General features: G+C 41.6%; 2 non-coding genes across 2 annotated transcripts; one reads left to right on the forward strand and one right to left on the reverse strand.

Annotated features, from left to right (window-relative positions):
- Nucleotides 1–17,765: 17,765 nt before the first annotated feature.
- Nucleotides 17,766–17,840, reverse strand: Trnat-ugu (transfer RNA threonine (anticodon UGU)). Its single transcript has one exon. It is a non-coding gene; the product is annotated as a tRNA-Thr (tRNA).
- A 268-nt stretch (nt 17,841–18,108) lies between these two features.
- On the forward strand, nt 18,109–18,183 carry Trnai-uau (transfer RNA isoleucine (anticodon UAU)). The gene has a single exon. It is a non-coding gene; the product is annotated as a tRNA-Ile (tRNA).
- Nucleotides 18,184–23,579: the final 5,396 nt, after the last annotated feature.

Raw genomic sequence — 23,579 nt, forward strand, 5'->3', positions numbered from 1 at the left:
GTAACGTCTTCGGAAAATCGCTGCAGAAACGGAGACCCGGAATTATTTATCGCAGAAGCTGTCTCGAACTTGTAACACTACCATCTGTTTCACATATTCTTTACACGTGTACATATAGTATTTTTTATTTATTTAATTGAGATCTGTAAAACAAATTTTTATTTTGAGTTAACTGTTGGAAATCAATTATGCTTTCGTATGATGTTTTGTTTTACTGATCCACACATAAGATTTATAAATTGTACTAGTAATATAATGTTAGCGATGGAAAGCCGGGGGGGGGGGGGGGGAGGTGTGAGTGCCTCTGTGCTAGGTACGTCAATGGGCACAAAAGTAAAAGCTGTGTAAAAGCTTTGGGTGTGCGCCAAGCCAGCCAGATGCAGTTCACGCTCATTCGACTAGCGACCATCGAAGAGTACAACAACAGTAGAGTGACAGTTACAAGCCAGTATATGTGAGAAGCCGTTTCATAGAGTTGTAAAGTGATATGACATCGTGAGATGATAGTCGTTAACGTTGAGAAGATGTGTCTTTGGAGCGGCGAACGTACAGTAAAGCTTCGGATGGCTGTTAATGTATATGCAGCAAGAATAACCCAAATAAGCTCCACGGTTTGCTGCCAAATGTTATACTAACAAGATAAACTGATATTTTGTGCAATAAAGATATGCATTGTGGAAGCTATCAATGCAGATACGCTGAACGGAGTTGATATTCAATACTCACTGTAATTGACGCATCGTCTGGCCACGTTAAGTTTAAGTATCAGCTAGATTTGTATATGCATGGATAATTGCTTTATTCTGAATAACCAAACCACAACGCGGTATTTCAGATTTTCATTCAAATATTAGTTAACCCACGTAACATCTCTTGGTACAGCTTCCAGATCCACATGCTTAGATCTGAGATTCAGTGTCGTAACAACAAACTTATAAGAAAAAACGTATAAGACGGCTTGTTACAGTGCTGTATCAAAGTTATGTGAGCAATGTAAAATGGTTTGCTGTTTGGAGAACAGTTCAGTAAAATAAATAATTTGGGGCACTCGGCAGTATTAGGAGTAGGCACTTGCTTTTTCCTTCCATTTTGAAGTAATTAATTTGTTAAAAAACTCCAGCAAACATTTTGAAAATAACATTCAGAATTTGGTTCATTAACGTAAAATATTTTATATGTTATATGTTCATCATCGGTCAATCCTGCGTGTACTTATCGCAGTTGCCAACGGCGTTGTTACCAGCGTTGATATGTTTAATTTCTATTACGCATTGTGTAAGAGAAAATTATGTGGTAATAAATAGTGATAGGGTTCCTGCAGTTAACTAAGGATCCACTTGCAACTAATAAATACACGAGACCCTCCGTTGCCAAATTTACCTTTATTGTAATAAGTCATAAAACACCAAACATGGAGGCAAAATGTACGCATCTAAATGCTACTTAATAAAAGGAATAAAATCACTTAAATTTGTTTCCTCAAGAGGAGAATACAACGTCCAATCTGGACCTAGCTAACCCTTACATTTTACTGACATTAAATATAACAAGATAAATAACCATACATGTGACGAGAACAAATGAATAACACTACCAATCTTTACAGATAAGAATACGACTATATCCACGAAGGTTCGCACCCTGGCAATGGAGATACTTAACTTCAACATATAAGGTGATCACAGAAAGCCCTAATTCCACTCTACAAATGTAGTAACGATATAAGCGAGACAAATGTACTGAATGAGGATAGCCGGATGTGCCGTAGTAAGAAGGGCCGCTATCAACCCTGTCAGGACGCGACCCCCGTGAACACGTCAGTTTCAGCTACCCGCGACATACACAGAGCCATTTTTAGCTTCTTAAAAACAATTAACATGAAAAGGCACAAGGCGTAACACACTAATAAAATATAAATGACTACTTCAGAGAACTAGCTCCTCGTTAGACAAAGCAAACAGCAGAATATTAATAGCAAGTAAAATACTTCTAACCTATAACAAACTATTGTACCACGTAATAGAATATTGTCTTGAGCTCATAGAATACTCAGTTTGACTTGCCTGTTTATAGGTCTTACTGCTCAACTTAACAGTGTCAGCTTAAGCAAACCCGCGAATACAAAACTCGAAATATGACAGGAATAATGATTGAAGCCACTGACAATACTAGGCTGCTACACAGAGGACACAATAGTAATTTACAGCGGCACACAACTGATCTTACATCTCGATATTAGTATAATCAGAATTAACAATTTTGTGTATAATAGTCACTTACAGTACCATGATAACCTCCGAATAACACTTATTACCCAAGGTAGGTGCTAGGGTCGAAAGACACCTTTGGTAATACAGAGTCTGAGTGTATTCACTTATTGGAAGGGTTTCAACTTTACATCCATTTCCACATAGCTCTCTGTTTACACACTTCTATAACTTCTGCAACAAAAGAACGGCACATAAATGCACATATAACTGACACAGGTTTAAGCAGAATAAAACAGTACCATAGTATGGCGCAAATGGCTTCATTTGCTTTACACGTGGGATATCTCCACCATTCAGTAATTCGGAAATATATTCAAAAATGGGTGAGAGCAAGACGTTGCCGTAGTACCAGCTATTTACTTCACATAATTTCCTGCACAGACACAAGGGAAACGAAGCGTTTTCACATGCAACAGCGGCGAGCATCACACATTTCCTCCGTCACGCCATAGACACATCTCAATTTCAATGGCCAATAACAAGAACCTATACATGCCCTCGCAGCAGAAAGGCCCCAAAACACAACAGTGCACCACCACGATACCAAACTCGAGGTCTCATCAAGTCACTGCCGGGATCTCTCGCTGACCCTGCCCAAAGCGTACAGACGTCGTACCAAAGGACTCACGGTAAACGTCAACAAGGCACATCTGACCCTGCGAATATCCACTCCTCTGTCTCTTTTCTCTCTCCTTTAACCACCCGACCAGCGGCCTGAACCGCGGAAGGCAAAGATGGTGACCTCATAATCTATGGCAGCGATGCCATTGTAAGTGCGAGAACACTTGCGCCAGCCGCGCCACGGCTCAAATAGTAACAGTAATAGGTCACAGGTTTCAGTGTGAAGTCACAATTTACTTATATTTCTAAATGGTTCAGGGGTGATTTTCTGTGGAGTTGATTTCTAGCTACACTTTAATTGTGTAAATAAATGCTTAGGAAAGATTATTTTTATAATTTGGAACTACTTCATTGATACCATCAAAGAAAGAAAACATAAGTGCATGTAACTTCTTAGCATGATTTGTTCTAATATTGCTTCATAATACGTAACATGTTTCTTGTGGCTAAATACACAGTGATATGTATTATTCTGTACTGTCATTAATTTGGCATTTCAGAATAACTATTCGAATACATTGTGTTTGTAACTATATTGTTATCTACACAGTTCGTCTGTAATCCGATTTTTGTTATTTAAAATTCACACACAACCCTAAACTTCGTACTATCCACTATCTGGAAAGAAATACTTTGGGTATAAGAACAAACAGCCTGCTATTCAAGAGGGGCAATAACTTGGGGATTGAAGCGGGTAGAAGTAGATAGACGCAGGTAGGGTGGAGAATGATGGGTGATGAAATCGGACAGAAAGGGGAGTATGTGGACAGGAGGAGATGGACAGAGAAATAAGTGAGAGAGGGATGGATTGAGGGGAGGAAGTGATGAGAGGGGGAGGAGGACAGAGAGAGTGGAAGAGGAAATCCACAGAGAAAGAGAACAAGAGGAAATGAACATTAAGGGAAGGATGAATTGTACAGAAAGAGGCGGACGAGGAAATGCTGCAAGTTGGGAAGAGATAGAGGGGGAAGAAGAAATGGGCGTAGAGGAGAGACAGTGGCAGAGGACAAAAGAACAGATGATGGACTGAGGGCTGTGAGCAGACGTCCTGATCCTGAGCGTGGGGGGGGGGGGGGAGGGGGGTCAGAGGAGGCACCAGGATTTGAACAGAAGAGAGTGGAGCAGTAGGAAATTCACAAAGAGAGGAGGTAGGGAAGGTTGCCAGAGAGGGGTGAGAGGGAGCAGATTGGAATAAATACAACACCAGGTACTCAGGTAGTCGCTATATACACTGCCAGGAAAAAAACTACGCCCTGTTAGTGGTTTCCAATTCACTCAAGATATAGTAATACAACAATGACTGCATATGGATCACATAAATTATTACATTGATTGACCAGTAGCACAAGCAGTTTTGAGATACCATGTATCAACCCATGCTGAGACACGCATATGACGTAGCGTCCAAAGGTGGCAATGCAAGCGTTGACTCTGGAATCTAGTCGATCGTACAGATGGCACGTATTGGTCTGGGATACGTTATACCACGCCTGCTCGACCCGTTCACGTTGTTCTCTAACAGCTCTTGGTTGACGACCCGGAGGAGTTACTGCCCGTCGCAGCATACCTCACACGTACTCGGTTGGCTGCAGGGAAGTTGCTGCACATCTGGAAGAGTACGCTGAGTTCCAAGGGCCGGGTGTGGGCGAGCATTATCCTGTTGGAACAATAAATCACCTTCCTGTTGCAATAAGGGCAAAGGAAAGGCGACTAACAGATTTCTGCGCTAGCTGGCATCCCCTTCAGAAACACCAAAGGTGAACGGGAGTTGTAGCTTATCGCAGCTCAGGCTATAAGGCCCAGAGTGTCTTGGACGGATGCACTCTACGAGACAGCGCTTACCATGTCTACGCTGTACGAGCAAACGACCATCACATGCGTACAGACAGAATCTGCTTTCATCGCTGAAGACCAGGACGCGCCAGTCGATTACCATCGCTCTGACGGCACCATCGAAGCTCTGCTGTGAATAGAAGACCGACTAGGGCTGTGAGTGTCCATTGTCCCACTGCTAATAACCGGTTCGCTACCGTTCGTGTTGATATGTCTGAACTCACAAGCCCTTTCATCTGCGCTGTGGTAGCTGTAAGATTTGCGACTGCTGTCGTTACAATACGACGATCCTTGTGGGCGCCTGGGCTGCGTGGGCATCAAAAACTCGTCTACGCATGTGAGAATGGTCACGAGACCACTGATACCAGCACCGCTGCACAACTGACGCAGCACATACGAGGTGTGGCTAGAAAAAAACCGGACTAGTACTGGTGAAACAATAAAACGAATGCAATAAGGCTGAAAGTCGCGTGGCCTGTCACGCGACTCTCGCTCCGCCTACTGCTCGAGTTTCATCTGCCTCCTGCACTCAGTCTGCCCGTGGCGTCTGTTTTAAGTAGTTGACGTTTTGTCTGTGCGTCGGAAAATGTTGAGTGTACAGAAAGAACAGCGTGTTAAAATCAAATTTTGTTTCAAACTAGGAAAATCTGCAAGTGAAACGTTTGTAATGTTACAACAAGTGTACGGCGATGATTGTTTATCGCGAACACAAGTGTTTGAGTGGTTTAAACGATTTAAAGATGGCCGCGAAGACACCAGTGATGACACTCGCACTGGCAGACCATTGTCAGCAAAAACTGATGCAAACATTGAAAAAATCGGTAAACTTGTTCGACAAGATCGCCGTTTAACAATCAGAGCAGTGTCTGAGTTAACAGGAGTTGACAAGGAAAGTGTTAGGCAGATTCTTCATGAAAGTTTCAACATGAACAAAGTGTGTTCAAAAATGGTTCCAAAGTGTCTCACAATTGAACAGAAGGAACGCCGAAGAATGATTTGTTCTGATATCCTGGAAAACATTGAAAGTGATCCCAACTTCTTACAAAATGTTATTACTTGCGATGAATCGTGGTTTTTTACTTACGATCCCGAAACTAAACGCCAATCGATGCATTGGAAAACTCCTGGTTCTCCACGACAAAAAAAGCACGAATGTCAAAATCGAAATTCAAGGCAATGATGATTGTTTTTTTTGACATCAAAGGGATTGTGCACATTGATTGGGTACCAGAGGGACAAACAGTGAATCAGCATTACTACATTAGCGTCCTGGCTACCCTACGTGAGCGAGTACGGAGAAAACGGAACGATTTGTGGAGAAAAAAGTCATGGATCCTTCACCAAGACAATGCCCCAGCTCACAGTGCGTTGTCAGTGAAGACGTTTTTGGCAAAACACAACATTCCCATCTTAGATCATCCACCCTACTCACCTGATTTGGCCCCCTGTGACTTTTTTCTTTTCCCTAAAGTCAAGTCAGCTTTGAAAGGAACTAGATTTGAGACTGTTGAAGCAGTAAAAGAAAAAGCGACGGAAGTAATGCATGGACTTACCGAAAATGATCTGCAGCATTGCTATGAACAGTGGAAAATTCGTATGGAGCGGTGTAGAGACCGAGGAGGAGAGTACATTGAAGGAGATAACATGAAATTGTAAATAATTGTAAATAAATGTTTTTTCCAGCATCAGTCCGGTTTTTTTCTAGCCGCACCTCGTATTACTTGTGCCCCAGTTCTCCGAAACGACTTTCTCGCCACCCAGAAGGCCACTATTTATCGCCTTTCAAACGAGTTAATTTTCCTGTAGAAAGCAACTCTGTGGCACGGTTGCCTACTCGTTTTACACGTCTGTACCATACTGAGCTCTTCGGCTATGAACATTCCCTTGTAAAGGGAAGACACCGATGGCACTCTAGTAGCTATGCTACTGCGCTATTTGAGGACGACGTTCAAACCATTATCAATACATCTTATTTCCTCCACATGGCATATGCCGTTATCAGATCAAAATTGACGTCGTCTTTCGAAGTGTACCAATTTTCGTTCCAGGCAGTGTATGTAATATTAACGGTATCTACCAGTCGCCTATCACATGGGCCGTATACAGGAACTAGAGTTTTGAACGTGTGATGAAACCATCCGTACTGTATGTGACACATCTTGTCTGACGTGTGGAGTCCATGGATACATTGTGTTGAATGGGGATTTCTGCCATTCTGTGTGTTTGCTTCTGTTACGTCACGGTGGCAAATATAGCAGAAAAAATTATATTCCTGACACAACATAGTTCCTTATCCAACTTGACAGAGGTGGAAATATTTATTAGCATGATTTTGACAACTCTGAAAGAACATTGGTAAGTGAATGTGATAAAAGGTCATATGTGGCTCTATGCCATAACTTATGTAAACCATTAACATTTATTTGATTTTATAAAACCAAAATAATTTTCGCAAGGAATTAAGGTCGGTCTACATCTTTTACCATGTGCACAAGTATGAATTTTGTTACTTTCAAGTCGATACCACCGAGTTTCAAATTAGTGTGAAGTTATTTTCCGTCTTAGCAAATACTTGAATGCAGAATTGATTAATTGTGATGTCCTTTATTCCATAGGTCTACACTCCTGATTTCTCTGGCGGTCGTATTGTTTCTGTTTTAAATGATGGAAATGGAACTTTAATGCTATAAACTTACTGGTGGTCAATGAATGATCAGTAAATTTTCTTGCTATGCAGACAAGTTTCTGGAGTAAATCTTGAGCTTAGTAGTATATTATTATGGTATTCAACATGTTGAGTGATAGGTGTATAAATTATCACCTGTTGTTGTCCATGAGGTCCAACCACTAACACAATGGTCGCAAATGATCCCGATTTTCCATCACTAAACATTTTTATTAGTATTCTTTTGGTTCTCATTCTTTCAGTTAATTACTGGTTTTCTCGTAGTACCGTCTCGTTACATACAGCTGTCCACAGTGTGCAGCCAATCTAACTTTGTACAAATATTTATATGTATCTCGCTTCATTTTTCATAATAACTTTATTGGCCCACAAACATTCAGAAATTAGCCTCTTTATCGATAAACTGATGACGTATTTTACTCCATACTTCACTAACTTTGTACTTGTTCAACTATCTTGACACTTTGTATGTCACGCTACCTTACTGCACAGTTCTTTTAATGGTTTTTACCTCGTTTTGTGGACGGAACCACCTCACAGCGGATGTAGCTGCAATCAGGAACACCCTTTATGATGGAACTATTTCAAAGAGAAGTTTAAATCTTTGTGTAAACTTTTATGTTTGGATCTTGATACATAATGATGTGCTTTTAATTTTTAATCATAATTCCATTACATGTACATGTACTTCACATACAAGATGTTTAGGAACATTTTCTTGTTTTTCATGTACAGTGTTTCAATAACACAGCTGAGATCACTATGAAGTCACTGGAAATGCATCAAAGAAAAAGAAAATTCATAGATGTACTGTTAATGCCCCGTTCGTTAAATAGGGAGAGTGAAAAAGCCTACCTTTTATTCTACGTGACACACAAAAGCTTACATTCACAGCACGGCCGTGAACAAAAAAACCGCTTTAGCCATTGTTCACTGCGAGCGCCACTGATAATCGGAGCATTTAGCTATATAAGCTTACATAAATCGCTTCAGGATTAGCATTTGTGATTGGATGACAAGGCAGAACACATGTCACTCTCCCGATATAGAGTCACATGAATAAAAGCCGCAATTTTATGGTAAAGAATTTTTCAAAACCAATAAAATTCAAGGCCCGTCACAAAATGGAGCGTTTTCCGCTGTACAATGATCTCCGTAATAAAGTACCTGTACATCCCACGCTGCCTAGGGACAGTTATAACTTTAAGGGTGAAGCACAGAAAGACAACTATTCATATAACTGCACTGACTATCTGTATGTCACACAGTTCTGACCAATCCGTGACGTGACAGTATAATGACAGATACATACATACCGTAATTGTAATCTATATTGGATATTTTCTTTCATGGAGTATTGCCGCAAGGAAATGTGACTCCTGAGTCATTTAAAAAGTTTCATATCTTACTGGTCATTATGATGTCTCTGGTCAAAGTCATTCACGTTTGTGGTAATACAAAATGTGCTTTTTGTTTCCTGTTATGCAGCGAATAGTCATTTAAATCTTGTGTAACGAAGTTGTTTACTTGTTCACGTCTCTAAATTTGGTATAATAAGTGAAATCGTATTAAGGCCGTCATTTATTTAGAAATAAATGAAACGTTTAGAAAGTAAGAAAAAAGTGAATATTTCCGAGTCCTGCACGATTTTAGCAAGTATGATGGCAGCGCACCTGAAACACTGGACTTCCGTGACTCAGGCTTCAAAACAAACTGTTATATAAACTGAACAAGTTTTTCCCGTGTAAGTAAAAGTGATTTACAAGAGGCTTCTCATGTTTTCTTCTCCGAGATCATCCTGTAACACGTGCATTTGGGCCCTTAGGATATAAGGATGGACCCGATTGACTGGTCTTACCAATACAACATATATACGCTTATTTATAATATCAATAAATAGCTTCTTACAGATAGGTATTGGACTTTATCAGACCAACCGGGCACAACCATCGGATTCGCAGACAGTGTTTCCAAAACCAAATATCATCAAAGGAACAAATTATATTCAATCAAAAGTCCCAGATTAAATAAAATTTAGATTAATTTACATCATAATTAAAACAACAAAAGCATAACGAAACTAACCAGTGCAAGGCAACTTCAGAAATACATTGAATCTATAAGATCAATTGTTTACCATAAATATTGTAATAATTAAGAATAATGGCTTATCTTTGGAAGACCACAGCTGTTTCCCGTTTGAAACCTGTCGTAAACATGCCTCCTTGGTACAGAAGTCTCAGTCCACATTCGCACACAGAAGACAGAAAAACATACAATAGATAATAACCTGAAACAGTTCAGTATTAGAAACACAAAACATCCATGTCTTATTCCATGAGTAACAAAAGCTATTCATGATGCACACGATCAGTATAACAGCATGCAAAAACATGTAGCAAACCGACTGTTTAACTGATAACATACAATTGGTACAAAGTCTTTATTCTACACGCCAAAAATAATACACTGCCTAACTACCTCTCATTAGTCACTAACACGGTATAGTGACGCAATGTCTGCAGATAATTGTTATATAATGATGGTTTTAGCAAACGCCAAATTACAGCACCTGTAAAGTGTGTAATACTGTTCGGCACAGCTAGCTATTTACATATCACTGACATAATATACTTCCGCGTTCTAAAATGTAAGAAAACCAACAATCTGCAGGCAGCGTCCACAAGCCACGGGTCCCGACATGTCAAGAGCGCACAGTTCAGGAGGCCCATAAAGACGACATTGCGTGCAGGCGGCCTCACACGTACGCCTCCGCTTTCGACTTTCAGCCAAACACCTATCGGCCAGACAGCACTATCAATACTGGTCGCTTCGCTCAGTCCTCTGAGCTGATTGATACCCACTTTCCCCATTAAAGTGTCACGCCATGCTACCCAGCGGAAAACCTCTGGATGTAGAGCCAACCTAGGAAACTTAGGCCACATAGTTTCATACCTGGCATTGCTGTGAAACAAGTGACCTTAAGGTGAATATTTCTGCTCCATTTCCTGTAATTATATACAACAGAAGAGCCAAAATTGAGTTAAGCAATGTTGAAAACTACTACATCCATAACCTTCACCACTACCTGCAAGTCCGTGAGAGTACGAGATCCTTAGCGAATGTACTCAGTTTGCGATAGCTTCCTTGAGGACAGCCTCAGCATGTTGTCAAAGGCAGGAAGATCTGGTTTATTTTCTCCAGTCAAAGGTAGCACCACAACATGGAGAAGCATGGCTAGATTAATACTTCTCACTTACAGTTCAGAACGAGCGAGATGAAGTCCCTAAAAGATACTGGAATCGTATTCGACAAGAATGAATTTACAATTCATTTCTGGTCTTCGTGATTTACTTTTCACTTCATGTGTCTCCAGCCAGATGTAGTCTTCAACACTGAACGTCCTATAGATAACAGGATGTTACATTTTCCTTTATTTTCCTTACGAATAAGATTAGTACGTCTGTCACGACTATTCTACGCTTTCTCGCTGTTCATATTTCTCAACCCTCCGCACCGCCCCACCACCAGCGACATAATAAGTTTAGCATGAGTAATAGGAGGCAGATTTCAGACTACCTAACAGATTAAAACGAAAATATCTGTCCCGACACTGACCATGTTGAGTGTTTATGGAAAAAGTTCAAGGCAATCGTAAAATGCGTTTTAGAGAGGTACGTGCGGAGTAAAACTGTTAGGGACGACAAAAACCCACCGTGGTTCAACAACAAAGTTAGGAAACTACTGCGAAAGCAAAGAGAACTTCACTCCAAGTGTAAAAGCAGCCAAAACCTCTCAGACAAACAGAAGCTAAACGATGTCAAAGTTGGCGTAAGGAGGGCTATGCGTGAAGGGTTCAGTGAATTCGAAACTAAAATTCTACGTACCGACTTGACAGAAAATTCTAGGAAGTTCTGGTCTTACGTTAAATCAGTAAGTGGATCGAAACAGCATATCCAGACACTCTGGGATGATAATGGCATTGAAACAGAGGATGACACGCGTAAAGCTGAAATAAGGAATAGAAAAACAAATGAAATCACCCAACAGAGCAAAGTCCACAGGACCTGACGGGATACCAGTTCGATCCTACACAGAGTACGCGAAAGAACTTGCCCCCCTTCTAACAGCTGTGTACCGCAAGTCTCTAGAGGAACGGAATGTTACAAATGATTGGAAAAGAGCACAGGTAGTTCCAGTTTTCAAGAATGGTCGTCGAGCAGATGCGCAAAACTATAGACCTATACCTCTGACGTCGATCTGTTGTAGAATTTTAGAAGGTGTTTTTTGCTCGCGTTTCATGTCATTTCTGGAATCCCAGAATATACTCTGTAGAAATCAACATCGATTCCGGAAATAGCGATCGTGTGAGATCCAATTCGCTTTATTTGTTCACGACACCCAGAAAATATTAGATACAGGCTCCTAGGTAGATGCCATTTTCCATGAATTTCTGAAGGCGTTCGATACAGTTCCGCACTGTCGCCTGATAAACAAAGTAAGAGCCTACGGAATATCAGACCAGCTGTTTGGCTGGTTTGAAGAGGTTTCAGCAAACAGAACACAGCATGTTGTTCTCAATGGAGAGGCGTCTACAGACATTAAAGTAACCTCTGGCGTGCCACAGGGGAGTGTTATGGGACCATTGCTTTTCACAATATATATAAATGACCTAGTGGATAGTGTCGGAAGTTCCATGCGGCGTTTCGCGGATGATGCTGTAGTATACAGAGAAGTTGCAGCATTAGAAAATTGCAGCGAAGTGCAGGAAGATCTGCAGCGGATAGGCACTTGGTGCAGCGTGGAGCAACTGACCCTTAACATAGACAAATGTAATGTATTGCGAATACATACAAAGAATGATCCTTTATTGTATGATTATATGATAGTGGAACAAACACTGGTAGCAGTTACTTCTGTAAAATATCTGGAAGTATGCGTACGGAACGATTTGAAGTGGAATGATCATATAACATTAATTTTTGGTAAGGCGGGTGCAAGGTTGAGATTCATTGGGAGAGTCCTTTGAAAATGTAGTCCATCAACAAAGGAGGTGGCTTACAAAACACTCGTTCGACGTATACTTGAGTATTGCTCATCAGTGTGGGATCCATACCATGTCGTGTTGACAGAGGAGATAGAGAAGATCCAAGGAAGAGCGGCGCGTTTCGTCACAGGGTTATTTGGTAAACGTGATAGCGTTACGGAGATGTTTAACAAACTCAAGTGGCAGACTCTGCAAGAGAGGCGCTCTGCATCGCGGTGTAGCTTGCTCGCCAGGTTTCGAGACGGTGCGTTTCTGGATAAGGTATCGAATATATTGCTTCCCCCTACTTATACCTCCCGATGAGATCACGAATGTAAAATTAGAGAGATTCGAGGGCGCACGGAGGCTTTCCGGCTGTCGTTCTTCCCGCGAACCATACGCGACTGGAACAGGAGAGGGAGGTAATGACAGTGGCACGTAAAGTGCCCTCCGCCACACACCGTTGGGTGGCTTGCGGAGTATAAATGTAGATATAGATGCTACTGTTTATCCCAGGTACAATCCCAAAATGTAGTGCCGGGGGAATCTTCGGCTCTTCTTCGTTGTCTAGTTGGAGACTGTACACACATTACACTAGAATGCTCCTATAATGAACTACTGCACCTAGACGCTTCACAGAGACTTAGAAGTAGTTTAATCTGAAAATCCATCAAGGATATAGTACACACACGAGTTCATTCGTATATTAGTGTATCAGATACAAGGTAGTAATAGCAGTACTGCAATCCAATGATAACAGACAATATTTAATTGAATATACAATTCAGAATTGCTTGTAACGTTCTGGGAATTTGGAGTATACGCGAGATCGTATTATTTCTGTGCTCGTCACACTGATACGGTGAAATACGTTTTCCTGTGTTGCATACAGAGGTAACTTTGTTTCAAATGACCGATGCTGCCCATTACGGAAATGCATCGCATTGCGACCGTCTCTGGAACTTCCCAATCTCTTTCTCTAAATGGTTCAAATGGCTCTGAGCACTATGGGACTTAACATCTGTTGTCATCAGTCCCCTAGAACTTAGAACTACTTAAACCTAACTAACCTAAGGACATCACACACATCCATGCCCGAGGCAGGATTCGAACCTGCGACCGCAGCAGTCGCGCGGAATCTCTTTCTCTCTGCGGTCCCGAACGTGCCCTCCCACTATAATGGCTGCTGCGGTACACGTAGCAAATCCCATTCATGCCGACTGGCAGTTCCTTACCTGTGAAAGCTTTCAGAGCCCTACTAGCCAATAACACTTATGTACGATGGCATACTCTGAAGCCTCCATTTTGTCTCTAGCTAAGTCGTTTGTGCGCGGCATACTAAAATGATTTACGAAACTACCACTGAAACCTAAATTTTTTACTGTCGTGGACACTGTGAGACCCGATCATACCTAAACGATTGATCAGGAACATGATCTTTTGATATTATTTTTTTCCATATCTTTCTTTTTTCTCGAGGACTTTGTCTTTCTGCACTGCGACTACAACTCCGCGAAATTGATATCAAGTAATGTTTGGATCATGCATGTCATTCTGGGGTGTACTGTTATTTGGACGACCGACCTACTGCAGATTATGGGGAATTCAAGACATGTTCAGCATAAAGCGAGGCTGTACAGGTCTCATTCCCTGAGTCGAAGCTGCGTAGCTTACGTGCTGCTCTGGGATGTACTTCGTCAAATAAGTTACGTACCTAATCAGACAATACGAATCAATTGGGTCAAGTGTATATTTTCTCTGCCTTGAATATTGTAGTGCGGCGATGATTCCGTTTTTTGTATCGAAGTTGTTACCTTATTAATGTATGATTTTTGAAATCTGGCTGATAACGGGAAAATGTTAAAACTATTTATGCACCATGAAATGGCTAACGAAGCAGTGAGCCACAAAATACACCACTCAATCATGCACGACGATCTCGCTCAAGTATATTTTACTTCAGAACCTACACTGCATTCCATAGCAACTCTGCAAGTAATTGCCACAACGTACCACAAGCATTAGAATAGAATTCCGTCTCTGTAACAACGTGGACGTCCTGAATCACTCCCATAGACTGTTGAGAGATACCCTTTTGAATTTATTAAATATATGTGAAATCCCTTAGCACATGGGCGTGCCATGGGAGTCACAGTTCGGCACAAAATTTTAATTTATTACATAAAACGCTTCGTAGAACTTCTACTTGACTAAATAACACTTCAGTCTTTTACCCGGTACTTAAAATATTATTCTGTGTTGTACAGTACGTCGTGTCATATAGTACAATTACGTATTAACGTTTCGACCGATGTTGTGTGGCGTTAATCGAGGAAGAATATGAGGGAGAATTCGAGACTGAGTCGATATTACTTACAGATTCCGTGCGGTAGTGGGCAACAATTGTAAACTTGCTGTAACAAGAGGACTCGTAGAGAGGGAGTTACTTCACGGGGTCACAACGGTGGTGAATGCCAAGCGTCCGGCAGGTTGCAGAAACTAAAGGAAGGCGTTCTCCATTCTCCATAAAGCACGAACACTCTGTGAAGTATACGAATAGCAATTAGTGGACCTTAATCTGAGGAGTGTCTACCCTTCGCCCTCTTGACGGCTTGAAATCGTTTGATGACACATTCAGTGAGGTGTCGGAATGCCAGTGGATGAGTGGCAGCACGTTGTTCCTCAAGAAATGAACCCAGAAGGGGTAACAGTGTTGGATGCTGGTGTCTGAGCATAGTCGACTGAGAGGTGCTCCACTGATTTGAGGTCGGAATGTAGGGTCCTCATCCCATTTCAGGAATATTGCGGTCCACAAACCATTGCCTCACATTGCCTCACAAAAGCTGCATTATGAAAGTGTGCACTGTCATGAAATCTAAAAAAGAAATGTTCGTCTGAAGGACTTATGATGCACGAAGGAAAGGAGTCTTGGCGGCAGCAAGCAATGGGAATTCTACTGATGGACATTGGAAATTGTATTGCTAGACGCAGAGATATTTGGGAACAGCACACTAAAGGCCTGTGCAAGAGGGAGGTCTTAGCTGATAATGGACAGAATAAGAAATGGACGTCGGTGAGGACGACACAGGAGACTCCGAATTAGAGTCAGAGTTTGCTTTGGAAGACTTGAGATCAAATACGTCAAAATGGATGGACAGCATTCCTTCTGATATTCTAAAATCGCTGGCGAAAATGGCAAGTGATTATTTAGGTTGGTGTGCAGCATCTATCTGTTTCGAGACAGACCATCAGAGGTTACGATACTTCAAGGCATTTTCTACGCGCAACTGGTTAAGCATACGCTTGGTATCACATTCAGATCTCACTGCATAATCCGAAAAGCTCCATCACCATACTTAAACCAGACATTAAATGGAATATCTAGCCATGCAACTGCATAGCAAACAGGTTTGCGACCACGTAAATATTGAGCAAATCTACGGGTCCGACGACGTTGACGACGATAACTGTTCGTCGCATAATAGAGTCCTGTCCGACTCCGGAGAATCCTCTTACAGACAATCATGCGTCGAAACCTCCATGCACGACCTGCTCTACTCCGCATTGACGTTAATTTACGACGCAACGGGCAATAACTTCCTCCGATACCTCGTCTTCTACTTTAATTATTGAACACTGGAAAAATGATGCATGAACTTCAGCATACAGAGAAGTTAGACAATTCCTCAATGCTTCATCAGAAATGATATCTTCAGTAGATATAAATATTACAAGACCACGATGCTGATTATTAAATCCTGGAGCATTTTAACATTAACTGTGACTCTCCTACCTTCAACAATTAATTTAAGAATGTCAGCATACTGTGACCACTTTGACCAATCAAATGCAACCAATAAAATAACCTCATGCACATTTGGAATATAGCCACCAAACCCAAATTCGGAAGGTCAATATACGAACAGATCACGACCAATGTTTTTGTCCACAATAGTTAATAGTTGATTTACTAGTATTGGTGGGCCCAACTAAATAGAGTTGTTCCTTGCGCCGAGCGCGATTCCACCAAGATTCATAACACCAATCGACTGCTTCGCCAGCCCAACGCCGGTACTGCCCATAATAAGGACGCAGTCTACCACATTTCAGTTCTTCCTATGATACGCATCATGGAATTTCTCAATAAATTTCATACGTGTTCAGTTGCTAACCATAAATGGGTGCGTATAATCAGTCACAGATGTTCTACATGCCAAATTATGGATTTGAACAAAAAGAGAAAACTTGAGATCAAATATGTCAAAACGGATGGACAGAATTCCTTCGGATTTTCTAAAACCACTGGTGAGAGAGGCCAACGATTATTCAGGATGGTGTGTGGCATCTATCTGTTTCGAGACAGACCTTCAAAGTTTCTCGAAAATATCCACCAATTCAGAAGTCAGTGAAAGGAGATAAATGAAATAACTATTGCACAATAAGCTTAACAGCTCAAACATCCAAGCTGCTAACAATATTAATATACAGAAAAATGGGAAATAAAACTAGTAGACGACTATCAGTTTGGTCTTAGGAAAAGTAACGGCACCAATGGCACAGATTTAAGGAATATCACGACACTTTCATTAGATTTGTCTACCAAGAAATAACGTTCAACTACGTAAAACGATAAACGATGCAGTAAGTGGGAGTAATTAGATCAGTGATTAACTTAACACTGAACTGCTAACACGTAGCACACAAAATTAAGGATTTCTGCTAGCTTCGAAGCAAAATACGAGACCATGTTGAAAAGTAATGCATCCGAGTTTTTATGTGAAAACTCTGAAAGCTTTTTAAATAAAACAAACGTTTTTAACATTCTACATATTTATTCTTCATATCTACGTATTTATATCTCAACACAGTCACCCTGGAGAAGAACACATTTCTCCCAACGAACTTTTTGAGCCGGCCGCGGTGGTCTCGCGGTTCTAGGCGCGCAGTCCGGAACCGTGCGCCTGCTACGGTCGCAGGTTCGAATCCTGCCTCGGGCATGGATGTGTGTGATGTCCTTAGGTTAGTTAGGTTTAAGTAGTTCTAAGTTCTAGGGGACTAATGACCACAGCAGTTGAGTCCCATAGTGCTCAGAGCCATTTTTGAACTTTTTGATTTGTTGACGTTGCCACAACCTCATCTCTGCTAGCACCACTTCCATGCTATCAAAGGAAATCCTCGAAGACTTCTTTAATCTGAAAATCGGATGATTCCAAGTCGATACTGTACGAAGGATGGTCGATGACAATGAACACAAGGAATGATGATTAGATCAATACCCTAAGCTGTCGACAGGCGTTGATATATTTCAACGGGGACAGTTGAAAATGTGTGCCCCGACCGGGACTCGAACCCGGGATCTTCTGCTTACATGGCAGACGCTCTATCCGCCTGAGCCACCAAGGGCACTGAGAATAGTGCGACTGCAGGGACATGTCCGAAAGAACAGATACAATCTTCACATAGTTAAGGCTAACCAGCCATTGACCTCCTTCTTCTGTGCTGGATGCACAAGCATTGCCCGAGCTCTTACGGGACTCGGTAAGATAGTCTGCCGCGAGTAATGAGTGTAATGGGCAGAGGCACTACGAATGTAATGTGTGGACATTAAGTTGGGAATGTGGGTCTTACGTGGAGCGTGCAAGGGAAATCCCTACAGTAGCACTATGTTCTGTGCCCTCGGTGGCTCAGATGGGTAGAGCGTCTGCCATATACGCAGGAGATCCAGGGTTCGAGTCCCGGTCGGGGCACGCATTTTCAACTGTCCCCGTAGATGTATATCAATGCCTGTCGACAGCTAGGGTCTTGATTTAATTATCATTTCATTCTAAGAGAGCTGTATGGTCATCTATGGTATCAGTTCTTTCGGAAATGTCCGAAAGAACAGATACCATCTTCACATATGAACACAAGGCGTCTGCTTGTTGCAGACGACTCAGAATGTACTCTGGAATTTTCATCCTGAAGAAGAGCGTGCTCACTATGTGGATGAAGTCTTAGAATTCAAAATTTGATTACACCACGTTGCTTCTCACGGACTGAGATAGTAACTTTACACACCGCCATGTTGCACGCTACACTTCGGAGCTCTATAGCCGGAGGGGGCTGCAAATACATATAATAATACAGAAGTAGAATTTTAATAACGTTTGTTTGGTTTAAAAAGCTTTGAGAGTTTTCACATTAAAAATTCGGAGGCATGACTTCGCAGACGACTTCATAATAGAGGACGGATGAGGCGAACAGGACAAAAGTAGCAGACTACCATAGGCGAGGAATGAATTCCTGGCCAGAAGATGTATGCTAGTATGAAACATATGCCGCAGTTTGAAGATAAAATTTATTTGGAACACAGAATTGTGTGGTAGTGAATCAAAGATTGTGGAAAACCCGAAAAGAAGAGAATCGAGGCGTTTGAGACATGGTGCTGTAGGAGGATGCTGAAAATTAAGTAGAATGAGGAGGTTCTCTTAAGAGTCAGTGAAGAAAGGAAAACTGCAAACTGTGGCAAGAGGAAGTGACGGGAGAATAGAACATGTGCGAAGACATCACAGTAGAACATCCGTTCTAAAGATCTTAGGGCAAGACAAGTTTGTAATACATCCAACAAATAATGGAGGTAGGGAACAAGTACTATTTGAACTGAGGAAGTTGACACAAGAGAGGAATTCGTGGTGGGCAGCATCAAACTAGCCACAATATAAAAAAGGCCCACACGTGAAATATGGTCACTACAGAGTGTCCAGCTAAAAACTGTAATAATATAAACTGTAATAACTTGAGTAGTAAGTGAGATCTACATTGACGGTATGTTTCTACAGGTGTTGTAATCCAAAATGTTTTTTACAAACCTAGCACTACTCGACATGCATCATTAGTGGCGCGACAGACATCTAATTTGTGTTCCACTTCTACCCAACAGTTTTGTAGCATTACAGGCACAACATCTGCCATATCTGCACTAATGCGATAGTGCAGATCTGGTAGATCACGAATTGGCATCTGGTACCTTTGATCCTTGATAAAGTCCCTTCAGAAAACATCAAGTGGCGTAATGTCTGGTATTCTAGATGGCCAAACAGTCGATGAACTACCTCTACCAGTCCAGCGGTTTATGACACACGATCCAAGAGATCCCTCACGTTCACAAAATGGTGTGGTGCGCATTCTTGTTGAAAGGTAGCATCACAAGGAAACTGTGGCTAGTGCAGAGCTCCAACAAGGCTCCGTACATCGTTGCATTATCTATAGGCTCCGCGAAGAGGAATGGGCCTCTAGCCTTGTCCTTCAACTATTCAGCTGCCGCAGGTGAACGCTACGGTCGCCGGTTCGAAACCTGCCGCGGGCTTGGATGTATTTGATGTCTTTAGGTTAGTTAGGTTTACGTATTTCTAAGTTCTAGGGGACTGATGACCTCAGATGTTAAGTCCCATAGTGATCCGAGCCAACTGAACCATTTTTGAAACCATTTGGACTGCCATAATTGTGGGAGCAAACTGCCAATAACTTACCAGTTACATGTGAAGTTATCAGATTTTATGTAACTATATGTTTATCCCCTGGAACCCAGTATCACTGGGCTGTAGATTCAAGTAAACAGTTTATAGAATATATACAATGGCGCCCATTTTGGTGACAAGCAAAACATACAATTCACTGAGTCCAAGCGTTGGACGATGCCTAAGTAAAACCATTACAATTCAATGCCAAGTGTCAATCATCAGTGGACCCTGTAACGTCTACGCTCTGGCTTACGTTAACTCTTTAAAGCCTGTACTATGGTAAGTTGACGGGCTTCACCTTATAAGAAAGGATTTTAGTAAATATGTTGACCGCGTGTACCGCAATGGAGGCAAAATCAGACTTTCACCCACTCAGTAACAACAATGATACGTCAAGCAACTCTGAAGTGCAACTACGCGTTAGGACGGACAAGAAACAACACCGCAGATGCTAATAAACTGTTAATAATACGGTCGCCAGCCTAATTAGGCATTAAGTGAGTTTTTTCCTTGTACAAGTGGATGTACGTACAAGCTTAACAACACGTAGTAATACTGCATTATATGGAAAATTTTAGAAACAGAAAATTCTACTGAACTAATATTTTCCCTTTCTGTACTAATTTGGACAAGCTATAAATACACGACATTACACTATAATGATTACTACAAACTGCGTTTTGTCTATTGACCCGACTGAAATCGGGCATAGGTTACCCTAGAAATAGCACTTTAGAAACACACATACAATGTCAATTTTAAGAGGTGTAAAACGCTGATAAATTTAGGTTTTAAATTAACTTTAACTTTGCTGGTCAAATCAGTTCAGTACACTTCAGAATTTAAAAGAATAGAAAAGAAAAGGGGGTTGGGGGGGGGGGGGGGGACCCTGAAACTGTTATGATCACTGTGTTGAAACTATTAACTATTGAAAGCATTAAGTACTCAAGATTTCCAATATATGAGTTACTACTCTTTTTGTCTTATTACTTCCTCATTTAACTACCATTATTTTTGTCTCAGATTAATTAAACTTCATTACTAAACCACTTTCAAAATTATCTTACAACTTTGTCAGACCTTTGTTCTTTGCTTATATTTTCAGTAACAACAAAGTACTTTAAACATAATTCTAACATAGATAGGTCTGCAGGTAATTCTTATTAACATAAACTTTAGATCTTCATATCGGGACACTCGGATTGCACAACATGTGGAAAGGACCCTGTCTAGGTTAGTGATGAGGATAATTAAATGATAGGTCAATTCTGGTAAAAGTTAAGTTGTTATTGAACAGCCAGGAACAAAATTAACACTGGTCCACACTAATACAATTCTAAAAGATTCAACCTGTTCGTGTCGATGCGGCGGTTGGCGGGCGGCGAGATGGCGAGGCGCACAGCACACATACAATCACAGCTATGGCTCTTGATGTATCGGCACTTTGCTTCTTCTTAGCGTCGCAATCCTTTTCAATTTAGTGCCTAAAGAACATAGCCATGGATAGGGAAACGGCACATCCGAGGCTCAATGAAATCACGTTTCCCAGGAGAGCCTCCTCGATCCAGAGCGTGTTTCTCAGACCGATGCCCAACTCCGACTACTACTACTGCTGAGCCCGTTATGCCGTGCCGCGCCCGTGTGCATTTTCCCGCGCTCGCCTGCCATCCACCTTTTACCGCTCCCCTACAGACAGGGTATTCACCAAAGGCTTTACATTCCACATATCCTAATACATTGCCTACGTATGGACCAGATGCACAAGTACAACTTTAACATCTTACAAAAGTTTCAACATTTCTTACATTTCCATTTTGTTACAACATTGCTTCAAATTTGACATAAATATTAATATTCACACCGAAAGTTGCTTACAGTTTCTTTAACATAATGACATGAAAAGAAAAGGAAATGAAATCAAAATATTGCTTACACTAATTTATCGAAAATCAGAAGAAAAAAATTATTATATGTACAGTTGTTGTTACAACCCGTCCTGAAGAATTGACGAAATATTACAACACTGTTGTGTAACATTTCTAGGTCTATAACCGAGAAGAAATCTAGGACAAATTGTCTTGAAACCTGAGAATTTAGTTTTACTTTATGCTTGTTAGATTGGGAGAACAACTCGAGTGTCTGAAATCTGAATCGTCGACACGATACTGACCAGAGAGGTGGCATAGCTTTTCCCGTAGACTACGCGCTGACGCCTGAAGCTACCCAACCCTTCGTTGTATTTTCTACCTCTAGGAGGCGCTTAGAGATTCCCTACTTGTTACATCAGCTAATATGCGAGCAAAGCGGTACATAAAAAAAGGAGGTAGGCATCTTTCATGGGCTATTATATAAGACCCATCGGACAAGAGAGTAGCGGGCACCTCTAAACTGCTTTCCGTGCAGTCAGCTAATATTTCGCTGTTTCAGCGCCCGCAGCGCTTCCTATAAAGTGTCGCAGCGACGTCGTTTACGTAAAAGGGAAGTGAATTCGTGGCGCCACAGCGGCTGCGCCGAAGACTCACCCACGAGGTAGTGGTGGGTGGTGGGTGGTGGAGGCGGAGGGGAGAGGAGCGGCCTAATCCACGCAGACATGAGCCGCTTAGCGCCGACAAATAGCCGCCAACCAGGCGATGCGATGCGATGCGATGCGTTGCGAGGCGGCGCGCCGCTACCCCTGCCTGCACGTTACGCCGCAACCCGCAGCACCACGGCCGGCGCGAGGCTGAATAAAATATAAGGCACCCTTTACAGCGCGCGGCGCCCCTCTGGCTTTCCACAACATGCGACATCGGTCGCATCCAGCTCTTAAAGCATCGTTCAAGTCAGTTTCTCCCTCCCACGTTATTATCACTGTTTATATTGAATAGCTTATTTCAATACACACCGTCGTGATCGCATTTAAGTCGTTTATTTTTATTCCACATGTCTTTTAAGAGACCATCTTCAGATCTTACATCATGTGAAGAGGAATAAAAAACAAAGCATCAGTTACAATCGAAATGCACACTAAAATAAAATAATGTAATAAAAAACAGCATCTAATATACCCTTGATGACCGCAAGAGGCTTTGGTGTGGTGCATGAAACCCTGTGCAGGCGTGGGGAACACTGTTACATACAGCTCTGGCGCCTATAGTTAAGTATCGGAAGCCATGCCGATTGTTTCTGGCGAAAAGTCCTAGGCAGAAGTCATGGCACTTTATTATATTGTGAGAATAGTGTGTATTAGATGTATAATTATTAGGAGTTTGGTTCCTGAGAAAACAACGAAGAGTATTCTGACATTATAAAAAAGGATATACGATATAAAAAGTGTCGAAATAGATAAACAGTCACTACCCAGTGACGGGGCTCATTTGGGCTGCCCTTTCCAGGGTCTTCCGATAAACGTAAATGTAGTAGAGACGGACGGTAGGACGCCAACTTGGTAACATAGGAGGCGGTAATATCATCAACTGGTTGAGATCGTGTTGCCACAGTCTTCAAGTTGCAAACTATTACCACCCCATGAGAATTAGGTTAGTTAAAGATTAACCGTTCTTCGAATTTAGCATTGGTGCTTCTATATGAAGCAGTTAATTTTTAGTTTCTGACTTTCTGGATGATGCAGATTCCGCTACTTCTTCAATTGGTGAAGAGCAGCT

This window comes from Schistocerca nitens, chromosome 4 (genome assembly GCF_023898315.1).
Source record: "Schistocerca nitens isolate TAMUIC-IGC-003100 chromosome 4, iqSchNite1.1, whole genome shotgun sequence".
Classification (NCBI taxonomy): Eukaryota; Metazoa; Arthropoda; class Insecta; order Orthoptera; family Acrididae; genus Schistocerca; species Schistocerca nitens.